The following is a 14,328-nucleotide window of genomic DNA, read 5'->3' as shown; positions in this document are numbered from 1 at the left end:
CCACTACTGGGCTGTGGCCCATTCAGAACCAGGATATGGAAGCCTGCTGCTTGCATGGAACCATCCTTTCTCCCCCTCCCGCCAGTCCGCAAAGCCGGAAAAGTTGGAGACCGCTGCTCTAAGGACCATAAGTCAGCATTCTTAATATGTTAAACAAAAAGGTATTTGATCACTCATTTTATTAATTATTAAGCAACATGACGTATTTCAAATTGACAATAAATGGAACATAACAAACAATTTTGTGATCTGGAGCTCTGTAAAACTCCTTTTCCCCTAAGTTTATGAACAGTAGAGAATTGCTTGGTCATGTAAACATTAAATAATGTGCACGTGGGTGGAAGGAAATTTAAAACAATTTTGCCCATTTTGATCTTTGGTTGGACCTATTTTAGACATGTTTGGAAGAAGATAGGCCTTCTGACAAGGAAATGCTACTACTTAGACTCAAGATGGGAAAGGGTTGGCCTGGCCCCCAAAACACTTCAGAGCAAAGGTTAGAATCAAATATGTCAGTTTGTTTGTAGGGAAGAGACTGAATGAATAAAGAAGTCTTTAGGAATTAGGAATTCATTCCCAGAGGTTTTCATCTGAAGGTCACAAGACTCTGTGCTAAAAGTGCTTGAAAGAGTCTTTTCACACATTATATTTTTAAATGTGCAGATAAAATCTCATATATGAGCAAGAACAAGTATAGATTGAAATATAGCCATGCAAATTAACCCATGAGGGATGTAGGAAGGGTATAATCCCATAATGTCTATGTTTTGATGCAAATGTGGCTTGTATGGCAAAGAATCTACTATAAAAATTAATTCCTAATTATTTTATAGAGATGCAGGAAGAATACTAATACCAATTCCTTGTTATCTAGATCTATGAGCTCCAAGGAGTGGATCAAGAATAACCTAAGCATTAGTTTTAAATATATATTTAATATATGGTGAAGCAGCACTTTGGAGTCCAAGAAGCCAGACAAAATTGCATTATAGAAACAAGGCAATTGGATGAAAATAAATGACTTTCAAAATATCTAGAAATGCCATCATCCTAACCAATCATTAACAGTCACAGCATCTTTTTTTTTAATTCATTAGCATTGATGTAGAATATGTTACTTTCATATTTTAGACTCTGTTATCCTTTCCACAGACTTAAACGCAGTAAAAGGCATACTCTATAATGTCCCATATCTATTAAAGTACTTTAATAAACTCTCTTGTTCCTTTTGCCAGTTTATTACCATTAATCAAGCAAAGAGTCATAATAAAATATAAACTAAATATAGATATTTAGTTTATAAAATATAAACTAAATTTTCCGAGGGAAAAAAAATAAAGCTTATCAGTAGAAATAAAATAATTCAACCAGATAATGTGGAAAAAGAAGTATAGAGGATGAAACATTATAAACACCTGTATTTTGAATGTCAGATGGGATGGAAATAAAGAGGAGGATTAAATGAGTGAGAACAGCATTTCAAAATATAAACAAAGTTCTTTACTATTGGAACTTCAGACTAAAGGTGTGTTTGCAGATTATATGTTGTTAGGTGTTTTGTATGGATTAGAAGCATGGATTATGATACAAATCTCCATATAGCATCAACCTCACAGTCCTTACTGGCATTCTTGACTATCCTAAAAATACGCCTCTTTTCTCTGCTGACAGTAGCACCTGGCAGACACCTGACCTCTTTCAAAACCTCCATATCCTTTCCTAAATTTACATCCCTTTTAAGAACATTAAGAACAGGATTACAATGAAATTCTCAAGAATAAAATTTGGTTTTCTTTCTTCTATTGTACATCCATTGTATAGTCATTCCTCCTCTAAAATACCCCCCCCCCAACCACACACACAGTGAGAGAAATTAATGTGTAAATAACTTTTTCTTGGTACGGATAGGGAAATGTTCTGACTGCATGTTCACTTGGAAGCAAACCCAACTATTAGAGAAGTAGTAGTCCCATAATAATGCTATTCTAGGGCAGAGGGTTGAAGTACGGTGGCTCAGATAATCTTGGTTCAGTGAGAAACATGACAGGATGAAACACAATCTTTGACATTTGCCTCACCCACAGCCATTAGAATTCCATTAGTAACCAACTGGTGATTATGTCAAATTTTTTAGAGAAATTTAAATTGCTTCTAGTCATTGTTCTTTCATAAAATATTTTCCCTTTACAATTGTATTAGGTTTGCCTTGTTGTGTATGGAGAAAGCCATTTTCCTTTTTACTTAAATTCAGTCATACTTTTATTTTGGATGTATTCTCTTAATTTTACCATCTCTGCATATTTCCCAAGTTCGGTTTTCCAGTCTGATATTATTGGCAAAGTATCTCTTTTCCAATGATAGAGAAATGTGGCTTTGTTACTGCCAGCATATATATGTTAATAGATTGTAATTTTTTTTTTCTGGAAAGATTTCTAGTAAAAATTCCTGAGATTTCAGTTTAAGGCTTGTTTTTAATATTTTTTAATAATGATGTATATTTCTTTCCAGTGCTTTAATATTTGTATATGACCACCAGATATGATAACATATTCCTTCTATGTTGTAACATTTCCAATTTTTATTATTATATGAGTTTATTTATTTTTGCCATTCTGCCAAGACACCTCCAATTTTACGCGGGAGAAAACCCGAATAACCAAAGACCTACATATATTTATTTACTTATTTATTTCCAATTTATATACCACCCTTCTCCCTGAGGACTCAGGGGGGTGTACAGCCAGAATTAAGAACATGAAATACAAATATTAAAAAACAATTAAAATATATATAAATTTGGCCCAAAAATTAAAAATCACAAACCAATTAAAAACATTTAAAATTTCTTCTTAAGCCAGCCCGGTTTGCTGGAAAAAATGGGTTTTAAGGGCACGGCGGAAGGCGCTGAGGTCTTGGATTCTCCTTATCTCTGGGGGCAACTGATTCCAGAGGGTAGGTGCCCCCACAGAGAAGGCCCTCCCCCTGAGGGTCACCAGCCTACATTGTTTGGCTGATGGCACCCTGGGGAGGCCCTCTCTGTGGGAGCGCACGGGTCGATGGGAGGTCGTCAGTAGCAGCAGGCAGTCTCGAAGATAGCTAGGCCCTATGCCATGGAGCACTTTAAAGGTGATGACCAACACCTTGAAGCGCACCCAGAAGACCACCGGGAGCCAGTGCAGCTCGCGCAGGAGCGGTGTTACATGGGAGCGCCATGCTGCTCCCATCACTACCCGCGCTGCTGCATTCTGGACCAGTTGGAGCCTCCGGGTGCTCTTCAAGGGGAGCCCCATGTAGAGAGCGTTGCAGTAGTCAAGACGAGAGGTGACGAGGGCATGAGTGACTGTGCACAAGGAATCCCGATCAAGAAAGGGCCGCAACTGGCGAATCAGGCGAACCTGACAAAAGGTCCCCCTAGTTACAGCCATCAGATGTTCCTCCAAGGACAGCTGCATATCCAGGAGGACTCCCAGATTGCGAGCCCTTTCTGTGGGGGCCAAAGACTCGCCCCCAATAGTCAGTGATGGAGTCAACTGGCTATATCAGGATGCTGGGAGCCACAGCCACTCAGTCTTGGAAGGGTTGAGCTTGAGCCTGTTCCTCCCCATCCAGATCCGCACAGCCTCCAGGCACTGGGACATCACTTCAAGGGCATCGTTGGGGTGGCCTGGGGTGGAGATGTACAGCTGGGTGTCATCAGCGTACTGGTGGTATCTCACCCTGAAGCCACGGATGATCTCGCCCAGCGGCTTCACATAAATGTTGAACAGAAGGGGCGAGAGGACCAATCCCTGCGGCACTCCACAGATGAGAGGCCTCAAGGTCGACCTCTGCCCCCCTGCCAACACTGACTGCGACCGGTTGGAGAGAAAGGAGGAGAACCACCACAACACGGTGCCTCCCACCACCAACTCTTCCAGCCGGTGCAGCATGATACCATGTTCAATGGTATCAAAAGCCGCTGAGAGATCTAACAGGACCAGAACAGAGGAGCAACCCCTGTCCCGAGCCCTCCAGAGATCATCAACCAACGCGACCAATGCCGTTTCCGTGCTGTGCCCAGACCTGAAACCCGACTGGAATGGATCTAGATAAGATGTTTCCTCCAGGAATTGTGGAAACTGTCGCGCGACCACAGTCTCAACAACCTTCGCCATAAAGCGGAGATTGGAGACAGGACGGTAGTTGGCCAATATTGCTGGATCCAGGGATGGCTTCTTGAGGAGAGGCCTTACCACCGTCTCTTTCAAGGCAGCGGGGAAGTAACCCTCACTCAACGAAGCATTGATAACACCCTGGAGCCAGCCTCGTGTAACCTCCCGGGAAGCCAGTACCAACCAGGAGGGACACGGGTCCAGTAAACATGTGGCCGCACTAAGTCTCCCCAAAATCCTGTCCACATCGTCGGGAGTCACAGCATCAAACTCCTCCCAGATATCATTCTCAAGACTATTCCTCATCACCCTATTCTGATCTACCCAGTCAGAGTCCAAATCCCCCCGGATCTGAGCAATTTTGTCATACAGGTATTGTCCGAAATCCTCCGCCCTGCCTTCCAGGGGATCCTCCCGCACTCCCGGATGGAGCAGGGAGCGGATCACCCAAAACAGGGCGGCCGGACGATTCCCTGATGATGCAATAGAGGTGGAAAAGTAATTAAACTTTGCCATCTTTATCGCCACTAGGTAGGCCTTAATATGAGACCTTACCAGTGTTCGATCAGATTCAGCGAGACTGGCCCTCCAACCACTCTCCAGGCGTCTTTTCTGGTGCTTCATTTCCCTCAGCTCCTCAGTAAACCAAGGAGCCACCTGGGATCAGCACCGGGTCAGAGGCCGCAAAGGCACGACTTGGTCCAAGGCCCACCAGCCGCCCGATCCCAGGTGGCTACCAGGTCTTTGGCCGAGTCATGTGCTAGATCCTCAGGAAATGTCCCAAGCTCCATCTGGAACCTATCAGGATCCATCAGGCGCCTGGGGCGGATCCATCTAATAGGGTCCGCCTCCCTGCGGCGGGGGGCAGCGGTTCGAAGATCCAGGCGAAGGAGTGAGTGGTCAGTCCATGACAAGGGTTCCATGTCTATATCCCCTATAACAAGACCACTCAACCACTGGCTGGAGACAAAAATCAAGTCCAGCGTGTGACCTCCCCTGTGAGTATGGCCATGAACTAACTGGGTCAGGTCCATGGCCGTCATGGAAGCCATGAACTCCCAAGCCACCTCAGACATTTCACCAACGGATGGCAAGTTGAAATCACCCATGACTAAAAGCCTGGGTGTATCTACTGCCACCGTGGTTATCACGTCGAGTAGCTCAGGTAGGGCTGTTGCCACGCAGCAGGGAGCCAGGTACGTAAGCAACAAGCCCATCTGAACCCCATGACCCCACCTCACAAGGAGGGACTCACATCTGGCTATCTGAGGCACAGCGGTCTCCCTCGGACCCAGATCCTCGTTAATAATAACCGCCACCCCCCCCGCCCCTCCCCTGGGCCCTCGGTTGATGGAATGCTCTGAAGCCTGGTGGGCACATTTCAACCAGAGGGACGCCGCCCTCCGGGCCCAACCAGGTCTCCGTAATACCTGCCAGGTCCGCTCCTCCCTCTTGTATAAGATCGTGAATGAGGGGGGCCTTGTTTACCATGGACCTGGCATTGCATAGCATCAGCCGAAGGCCCAGATCCTGAGTATCTAAGCCACCTAGTATCCGAGTGGAGCCTTGGGGACCGGGGCAAGCAATTGCTCTCAGACAGCAAGTGGGAGCCCCCAACACATGATATGGTCCCCTGCTCCCGCCATATCTGCCCCTCCCATTCACCGTGCCGATGGAAAATTCCTCCTCCGGGTGGTCCTCCAGCCCCTCCCCAATTCCTCGACTTGCCCCCTCCAAACCGTCCCCGTGTGCCGGGCTCGGCTCTGACCTTAGTGGGTTCGTCCCCCAAACCCCTTGGTCTTCCTCCCGGTTCCCCTTAAAAAATCATTATTCCCATCCCTCCTCCCGGGTCCCCTTAAAAATTTCATTAAAAATTTGCGTAGAAAACCCCTCAACCCCCTCTTCGCTGCATGCCATCTCTCGGGGTTCCAAAGCCCGTCATCAAGATAGGCCCTCGATAACATGGAGGGCCAGGCCCGCGAGAGGGGGGAGTCTCACAGTGTGAAGAGATCAGCGGATGAATACATCTTAAGGTTCCAAAAAGTCTGTCTGGGGAAGATGGAAAGAGGCCAAGGATTCTTAATGATGGTTTAAAAAAGTCCAGGGGAGAGAGTCCACCATTTTGGCCAGGGTCAAACCGAACTCCACTGTCCTCCCACAACAGTGGAGAGGAGTCTCAGGCAGCTGTCCCAGAAGGCAATGACCCAGTCACCCTCTCACGGTGGCCAGTGTCAGCAGGTCTTATACAGTGGCAGCTGCAACAAAGATGACTCCCTCGGTGCCCCCGCCCAGGCTCACATCTCTCCTCACAGCAAGTGGATGTTAATGTCAATAGGGCCGAAGGAATTGCCGGAAACCGGAGGTCAGCTGTGGGCATACAAGGAGCTATTAAGTCCAGGTGTAAGAAAAATCTGGTCAGGGAGATAGTAGTCCAGGCCGCGCCCACAAACCAGGCCGCAGCGGAAAGAAAAGAAAGAGGGAAGAAAAAGGGGGGGAGACAAACCAAAAGGGGGGCGGGACAATCCACGCCATCTTCCAGCTCTTTCCAGCTCTCCCAGTCTCCACCAGATCTTCTTCTTTGTAGGCATGTATGAGATATGTGCATTTGCAGGAGGAATATTGAATGAATAATAATATTATGCCCATAATGTTTGAGTATGCATCTTTTTTATTTGCTGCTATTGCAAAATTCGGCTCTTTTGTTATTCTGCAATTTATCTTTTATTTAAAAAAAGAAAATGTTGTTTTAGAAGATTTTCACTTTTTTTCCTTGCAGATCTTTTTATACCCAAGAAGGGAAATATTTTTTAAAATGGTAAAAGGAGATATGATGGAGGATAGATACTGTTATGAGAAAAATAAATATTGGCAACAGTTGAAATATAGGACTTCGCCCTTTTGGGCTGCCACGGTTAAGACAGTTTAAGGAATGTGAAGAGCTTTCTGCCATTAATTAAAATAAATTCTATAAAAGGAGTATTGAAGTTCTGTTGTACATAACTGAAATTCTCTGGAATGATTGAACACAAGCAAGGCGGCATAGAGTTTGTTTGGCATTCCTTCTCACGCGGCAATCATAATTCTTAGCCATTACTAACATTAATACTTCTTGCAATTTCTTTCTGGGCTGTCTGTTATTATTATTGCTTCTTGTGCATTTATTTGCACAGAACCATAACACTGGCAAGATACATGGAGTTTATGTTGAAGGGTTTACAATCCAAAAGTAGGGCAGAAAGACACATTAAATAAAAGGAGAAGTATGTGGAAGGAGAAGGGAGGAAAGAAAAGACAAAATATATAGTACAGGTCAGGGGTGTGTTCTACTTACCTTTACTACCGGTTTGTAATGGGATCATGCTCGTGCCGAGCTTCTGTGCAGATCACCTATGATGACATCCGGGGCAGTGGGCGGAGTCTCCCACTAGTTTTACTAAAGGTTCTTGTGAACCGGTCCGAACCATGGGCAACCCACCACTGGTACAAGTACTGTTAGGAAATGATAATTACCTAACTTGTTGGGTTGGCAATATATAAACCAGCATTATAGCTTTAAGACTGTTGTATTGCATCATACTGTGTCCTGATTGGTTAGCTCTGTAGCCAATGTCCTTAAAAGGGAGCTAGAAACATGGTTTGTTTCTCTTTGCTAATTGTTACTGATATTTACTGCTCTTTGCTGTGTTTTGCTACTATTTGCAAATACAGAAGAACTGATTATTGTCTATGACTACAATGACTGGGAAGAAGATTTTGTTATTGGATTATTCCTGGACTATTGTTTTACTATCTACTGCTTTATCTGTGTATGACCTGGACTGTTTATTGGACTGTGCCTTATTACTATTTCCTGAAAGTAAACGCAACTCAGTGTATCTGTGTGTTGGCTGTGTTATTTCGTAACTACTCTCAATCGCTTTCATGTGCACACCCTTGCTACTCAAGGGTTGCTCTGCAAATTACTTAACAAGTACATTCTTCAGGACCAGGATACTGGCAAGGTTTTACCCAGCTATCACCAGGGAGTTACCGTGTTTCCGCAAAAATAAGATCCTGTCTTATATTTTTTTGAACCCTGAAATAAGTGCTTGGCTTTATTGCCATGTGCTCAAAAGCCCAATTGGGCTTATTATCAGGAGATGTCTTATTTTGGGGGAAACAGGGTATTTTGCCTTTTTCGGGGGGGATGGGACGGGGGGAGTACATGTTTTGTTTTAAATCTCTTTTGCTGTAATAAACTGGATATAATTTTTTCCTTCCTTCTCATGGAGGAATCTTTGTTTAGCTTTGTCTGACAATATTGCAATAATTTCAGTAATGTAAATAAATATACATTATATTATAATATAAATATAACTGTGACATTGATATCAAACAAGTATAATTGTAAAATGCAATGTTGTCTAACTATTTTAAAGGATTCTGCTGCACAAAACTTGAGCTGGTTTGTCCCAGTCTCATTGGCCACATTACTTTGCAACGTGTTACTATAGAGCACAGATGAGAAAATGTTACTGAATAGCCCACAATCTAGACATCATAGATTTCCATTAGCAAATATGTGGCCATTATGGGAACTTATACTGAATAAGTAGAGACTTCGATCACATCTAGCATGACTCTTCATCAATACAAAGTTATTGAGTTATACTGAGTGCCTATTTGATGTGTCTCCTGTATGAGTGGAAATGGGGATGGGTGGTGAAATGTGCCTGCCTGATGATCTTGGGGTCTCAGTACTTAAACATTTTACTTTTGTTAGGCAACAATAAACAGCTCTTTACAACCAGCCACAGGAAAAAGAACTACCAAGAGGTAAAACCAGCTCATTAAGCAAATGTCTGTTCCAGGTAGCCAAGCCTGTACAGAGCAAGCTTCTCTTCCTAACTTATGGATTTCTCTTCCTTAAGAAATTATTTCCAAATCAAAACTCTTCTAAGATGGCATTATAAAAAATTGGAAAAGGTGGTACCAGGCTCAGATAGTGAATTTTTTGGCTCAGGTATTAATTACAGTACTAATATATACAAATTTCTTGCTCTGTTATATAAAGTCTTTTCCTTTAGAACAATCTTTCTCTTTTTCACTTTATTGCTGTTGTTCTAGGCTTCTCAGTTCACCATGCATTTCAAGGTTGTATGTTTGGATGCTATTTTACCTTCACCACCAATTCACAATTTGTTTTACTACTTTTCTTAGTTCAAATTCCTACCTGTTTTCTCAGACTACAGACTGAATAGAACAGAACAGAACAGAACAGAATAGAATTCTTTATTGGCCAAGTGTGATTGGACACACAAGGTATTTGTCTTTGGTGGATATGCTGTCAGTGTACATAAAAAGACAAGATACACTCGTCAAGAATGATAGGGCACAACACCCAGTGACAGTCTTATGGTACAAGAAGCAATCAAATCATACTAGGAAACAATCAATATAAATATAAATCGCAAGGATACAAGCAACAAAGTTACAGTCATACAGTCACAAGTGGGAGGAAATGGGTGACAAGAACAATGAAAAGACTAATAGCAATAGTAATGCAGCCTAATGTGAATAGTTTGACAATGTTGAGGGAATTATTTGTTTAGCAGAGTGATGGCGTTCAGGAAAAAACTGTTCTTGTATCTAGTTGTCTTGGTGGGCAGTGCCCTATACCTTCGTTTTGAGGGTAGGAGTTGAAACAATTTATGTCCAGGACGTGAGGGGTTTGTAAATATTTTCACAGCTCTCTTTTTGACTCGTGCAGTATACAGGTCCTCAATGGAAGGCAGGTTGGTAGTAATTGTTATAGAGATGTAGATGACAGACTATAAATAATAAAAATAATAAAATAATAAAAGTTTATTATTTGTTTAATTCAAGCACTGGATCCTTCTGTATCCAAATGATACTTTCCCACTAATCTCTGTTTAAAGTCAATGGATAAAAGTAAAGCCAGATTCCTTTCACATTCATAATATATCACTAAAAACATATGCAAATAAATGTTTTTGCTATTGCCTAAATCTTTTGAGTACTTAACTGGTACCATGTCAGGAGGCTCCAGTCATGTTTTCCTATATGTTATATAGGGGAAATTATGCTTTTCTTTTATCTAGTTGTCTCAATAAATGGCAGCACCTAGGCAAGCTTGCCTGATCTAGCTCAAATGTATCTATCTTGGTCGGCATTTAGATAAGAGACCTCCTAGGATCTAGGCATTCAAAACATTGAACAATTATCCCAGAAGAAAACAATGCCAAATCCTTTCACAGCAATAACAGGAGTTGGGCTTGAATCAAGGGTATGTTTATATCTAAATACATACAGTAGCTAAAAGGAAATTGTGAAAAAATTGCACTAATGTATCTTGAATAAATCTTGTTGTGACATGAACAAACAAAATACTTGGGACTTGTTCATATTTTTTGAATATCCAACTACATATTTTGAGTTATGATAGATAGCTTTATTTATTGGCCTATAGGTCATATCAAAGCACAAGGTTGAAACACACATCACCAATAAAATCCTATACAAACAATTTAAATATTTTGAGTGAAAAACAAGACACACAAATAAGTCTGACATTGGATTAGCATATTTCTCAATATTATAATGAATATAATATTTTATCTCCTGGGTACTCAATGAGTATGTGTTCAGTTCTTTCTATTTTTGCTGGGGAGAGCTTTACTCTAAAGAAAGGTAGGTCTTACGACTTTGTGCAAATTAAGGAATACAGGTATGAGTATTTAGTGATTTTCTCATACAGCAACTGATCACAGTTACGACAGTGAATAAAAGGTAACTTTGTGCCCAATCCTTGCATTTATGATCTTCACATATGAAGTAAGATCATAAACACAATTGCAGTTTCTCTTAGCAACAGCTTTTATTAATGATGGAATTGCTGGTCCCAACTGTGTTCACTAAACAAGGACTATCTGTATGACACTACAAAGAAAGAAAGATCTGGAGGAAGAGATGCAGAGGACAGCTGAACTGGCAGCAGTTACGAAACTAAGCTTTTTGTTTTAATGATGCATCAGCCATTTGGAAGATAAAGCTACAGCTACCTTTAAACCCAGGTGTTGCTCTTCTATCACCATGCCATCCTAATATGCCACAGGAAGCAGGCTTTCTCATTCCACCTTCCCTTGTTTTTTTCCACACCACCATCTCTCTGAATGAGAAAATGTAAAGTTATTATGAGGAAGGAAGACCACACCCACTATATGACCTTCTTTGGAACAGCCACTTCGCCACACCTTTAGAGCTTAGCAAATGCCCATGAGTTTTCTGGATGTTTAAAAAACATTTATTTTTTGTGCCATAAATAGTGAATCAGCTCTATGGAGAATGAAGAGAAAAATATGAAGACTAAACTATGATGCTTGAGAAAACAGCTTGTGATCTCCTGGATGAAAACATTGCTTGCTGGCTAGAATCCTAAGCAGACTACTCTAATTAAGATATATGGCAGCATTTTGGTGAAGTTCCAACTAATTAAGAAAGGGCATATGAGGAAATCATCCATCCTGTAAAGCTTTCAGTTGCAGTCCTAGTACATTACACAGCTTTGGATACTACAAATCCCCCTAGTGATGGAATGGCAAAAAGATTATTTGGAAACAACATACACCACTTTTTCTGGTGCATTATTTTCCAATTCCCCTTTTGTGATCTGTGTTTCATCTGGCATTTTGTTTGTATTCTTTCTGGAAAGCAGAAGAAGATATAAATTCTTTTCCGTTACCTGCAGATCACAAGGTTCAGGAAATCTAGAAATTAAAGAAACCTCTGCTAACATATTCTCTTTTGTCACATGTAAAGCAGATGTTTCTTTGTAAGAAACAAATCAAAGGCCATTACCTTCTGAAATAACTATTTCTTTTGAATTCTGATTGTTTCCCTTTCTTTAGAAATTGGATTGAAACATAACACATTGACTTGATAGCTCATCAGCATGTCTGCGGTTTCACACAGTAGGTCAGTAAAGTACCCAGTGTGATAAAATCAGGACAACTTGTAACAAAGATGTGGTCAAGGATCAAGGCAAAGAGTTCAAATAGCAACTTCCTAAGGGTCATTTCAGAAGTGAAAATGCACATTGTCAATGAAAAATTCATTGATTTGTTTGTTTGTTTGTTTGTTTGTTTGTTTATTTATTTATTTATTTATTTTATTAGTCATATTTCTATGCCGCCCACTCTCCGAGGACTCTGGGCGGCTTACACCAAAGACAGTATACTAAATAGCATATTGCCCCCAACAATCTGGGTCCTCATTTTACCCACCTCGGAAGGATGGAAGGCTGAGTCAACCTTGAGCCGGTGAGATTTGATTCGCTGATCTGCTGAACTAGCAGTCAGCTGAAGTAGCTGCAGTACTGCACTCTAACCACTGCACCACCTCGGCTTTTCATAGCACAAACATAGTTATAAAACAATGTACAAGAAAGAATATTGTATGTATTTTATTCTTAACTACTTTCAGTCTCAACATAATCGATGTAATCTTATAAATTATACCTAAGAACATACTTTTACTATAAACCAGTGTCACAATATAAAAGAAGTTCTGAAAGAGCCCGTTAGCTTGTGAAACTCATTTAGTATTCACTAATGTTTTAATGGATGCAAGTTTATGTTCTGCCTTGAATATTTTTATCTGTTCTTTTGATTTTGTGGTTATATAGTTTATTATTCTAATCTTTTGTGGAAATTGTATATAGAAAAGTACAGAAAAATAATTATATATTAATATTAATAATAATTACTGTGCAGCCAAGCATTTTCCAAAAGAGTCAAATTTTTCCCCTTGCCCCAAAACGTGGAACGACAGTGGAGATTCTGCACTACTGTTTGTTCTTTGTTGTTTTCCAACTTATTTCAGCAGATATTCGTAAATGTCTGACCAAAGCTGATCTTGGAAGCTAAGCAGGAGAAAGCCTGGTTAATAGTTTGATGGGAGCTCTGCAAGGAATCTCAGGGCTGGCTGGAGGACTGGGAAGGCAAAATAAAGGTGAGATAAAACCCTAAAAATAAATGAATAATATATAAATAATACTTTATGGACTATTACCAGAAAACTGCTTGGACCTATTCATGAATCCCTTAGTAGTTGCATTTGCTGAAAAGTTCTGCTGTACAAATTAAATATCCACCTTTTTCATTGTTTTTAACAATCTTTAACACTAGCGATCTGTAGCATCAGCCAAAAATGGTAACCTTGTGGTAACCAATGCCTAATGGAAAAACTACTGTATGTCCAGGTAATCCTATAAGCTGCTAGTGTGGAAATCTCTAGTGTGCTGATGGTCACAAATATAATTGGTCTTGGCATGCTAGGAACACAAAGGATTACAATTTCTTTAATGATTCTCTGGAGCTGCTGACTCAGGCACCAATACTTGACTGCCAGGGAAACAGCTGATGTTATGTCAAATGTGAAAAACAGATACGTTTAAAAGTACCTTCTAACATCACTCAGATAGCTCAAATATCTGTTCAAATATCTCTTTTTAAATTATGCTTTAAAGTAATGGGTTTTATTCTCTATGATTTTTTTGAGGTGGATTGGTGTATAATTAAATAAATGGAGTATCTGAAAAGGAAGATAAGTTTTGACCATGACAAATTAATTGCTAAAATTAGTCCTGGAGTCAGAACAGTGATATCTTTCTCTCTTTGATAATCACCGCCTTTGAAAACAATAAATCAAAGTACATGGGGTGGGGTGGGGTGATTATAAGTTTCGTGGTATATAAAAGGAAGATAACTTTTTGAATCTGCAACATAGTCTTCCATATTTCTCTAACCTATTTTCTATTCTTTTCTTTAGCAGACAAGTTCACATTTCTGAGTGGTAAAATAAAATATTGTGTATTAAATACATGAATAAATTGAATTTCCATCTCTATAGAGAATTCTAATTTTAAAGAAGAATTTGTCTTTTCAATCCCAATTTGTAATGAAGACAGCATAGAGAAATAGACCCCTTCTAAGCAGAAGAACCATCATGGTTTAAAATAAACTGGTCAAGCTCTTTGTGGGTTCTGCCAATAGCCTCTCTGGCTTCTCACAGCACATGCTGGGCATCATAGCATTTCTAGTTCAACCCTTCTAGTCTCTCTTATGAGGGCTTTTACAGAGCAAACTCAACTGACTGGGATTTCTGAGATCTGCTGCCA

The sequence above is a fragment of the Pituophis catenifer genome, unplaced genomic scaffold (assembly GCF_029215685.1).
Source record: "Pituophis catenifer annectens isolate HBS135680 unplaced genomic scaffold, rPitCat1.0.hap2 SCAF_4, whole genome shotgun sequence".
NCBI classification, from domain to species: domain Eukaryota; kingdom Metazoa; phylum Chordata; class Lepidosauria; order Squamata; family Colubridae; genus Pituophis; species Pituophis catenifer.
The sequence above is the reverse complement of the archived record's forward strand: the minus strand, read 5'-3'. Positions refer to the sequence as shown.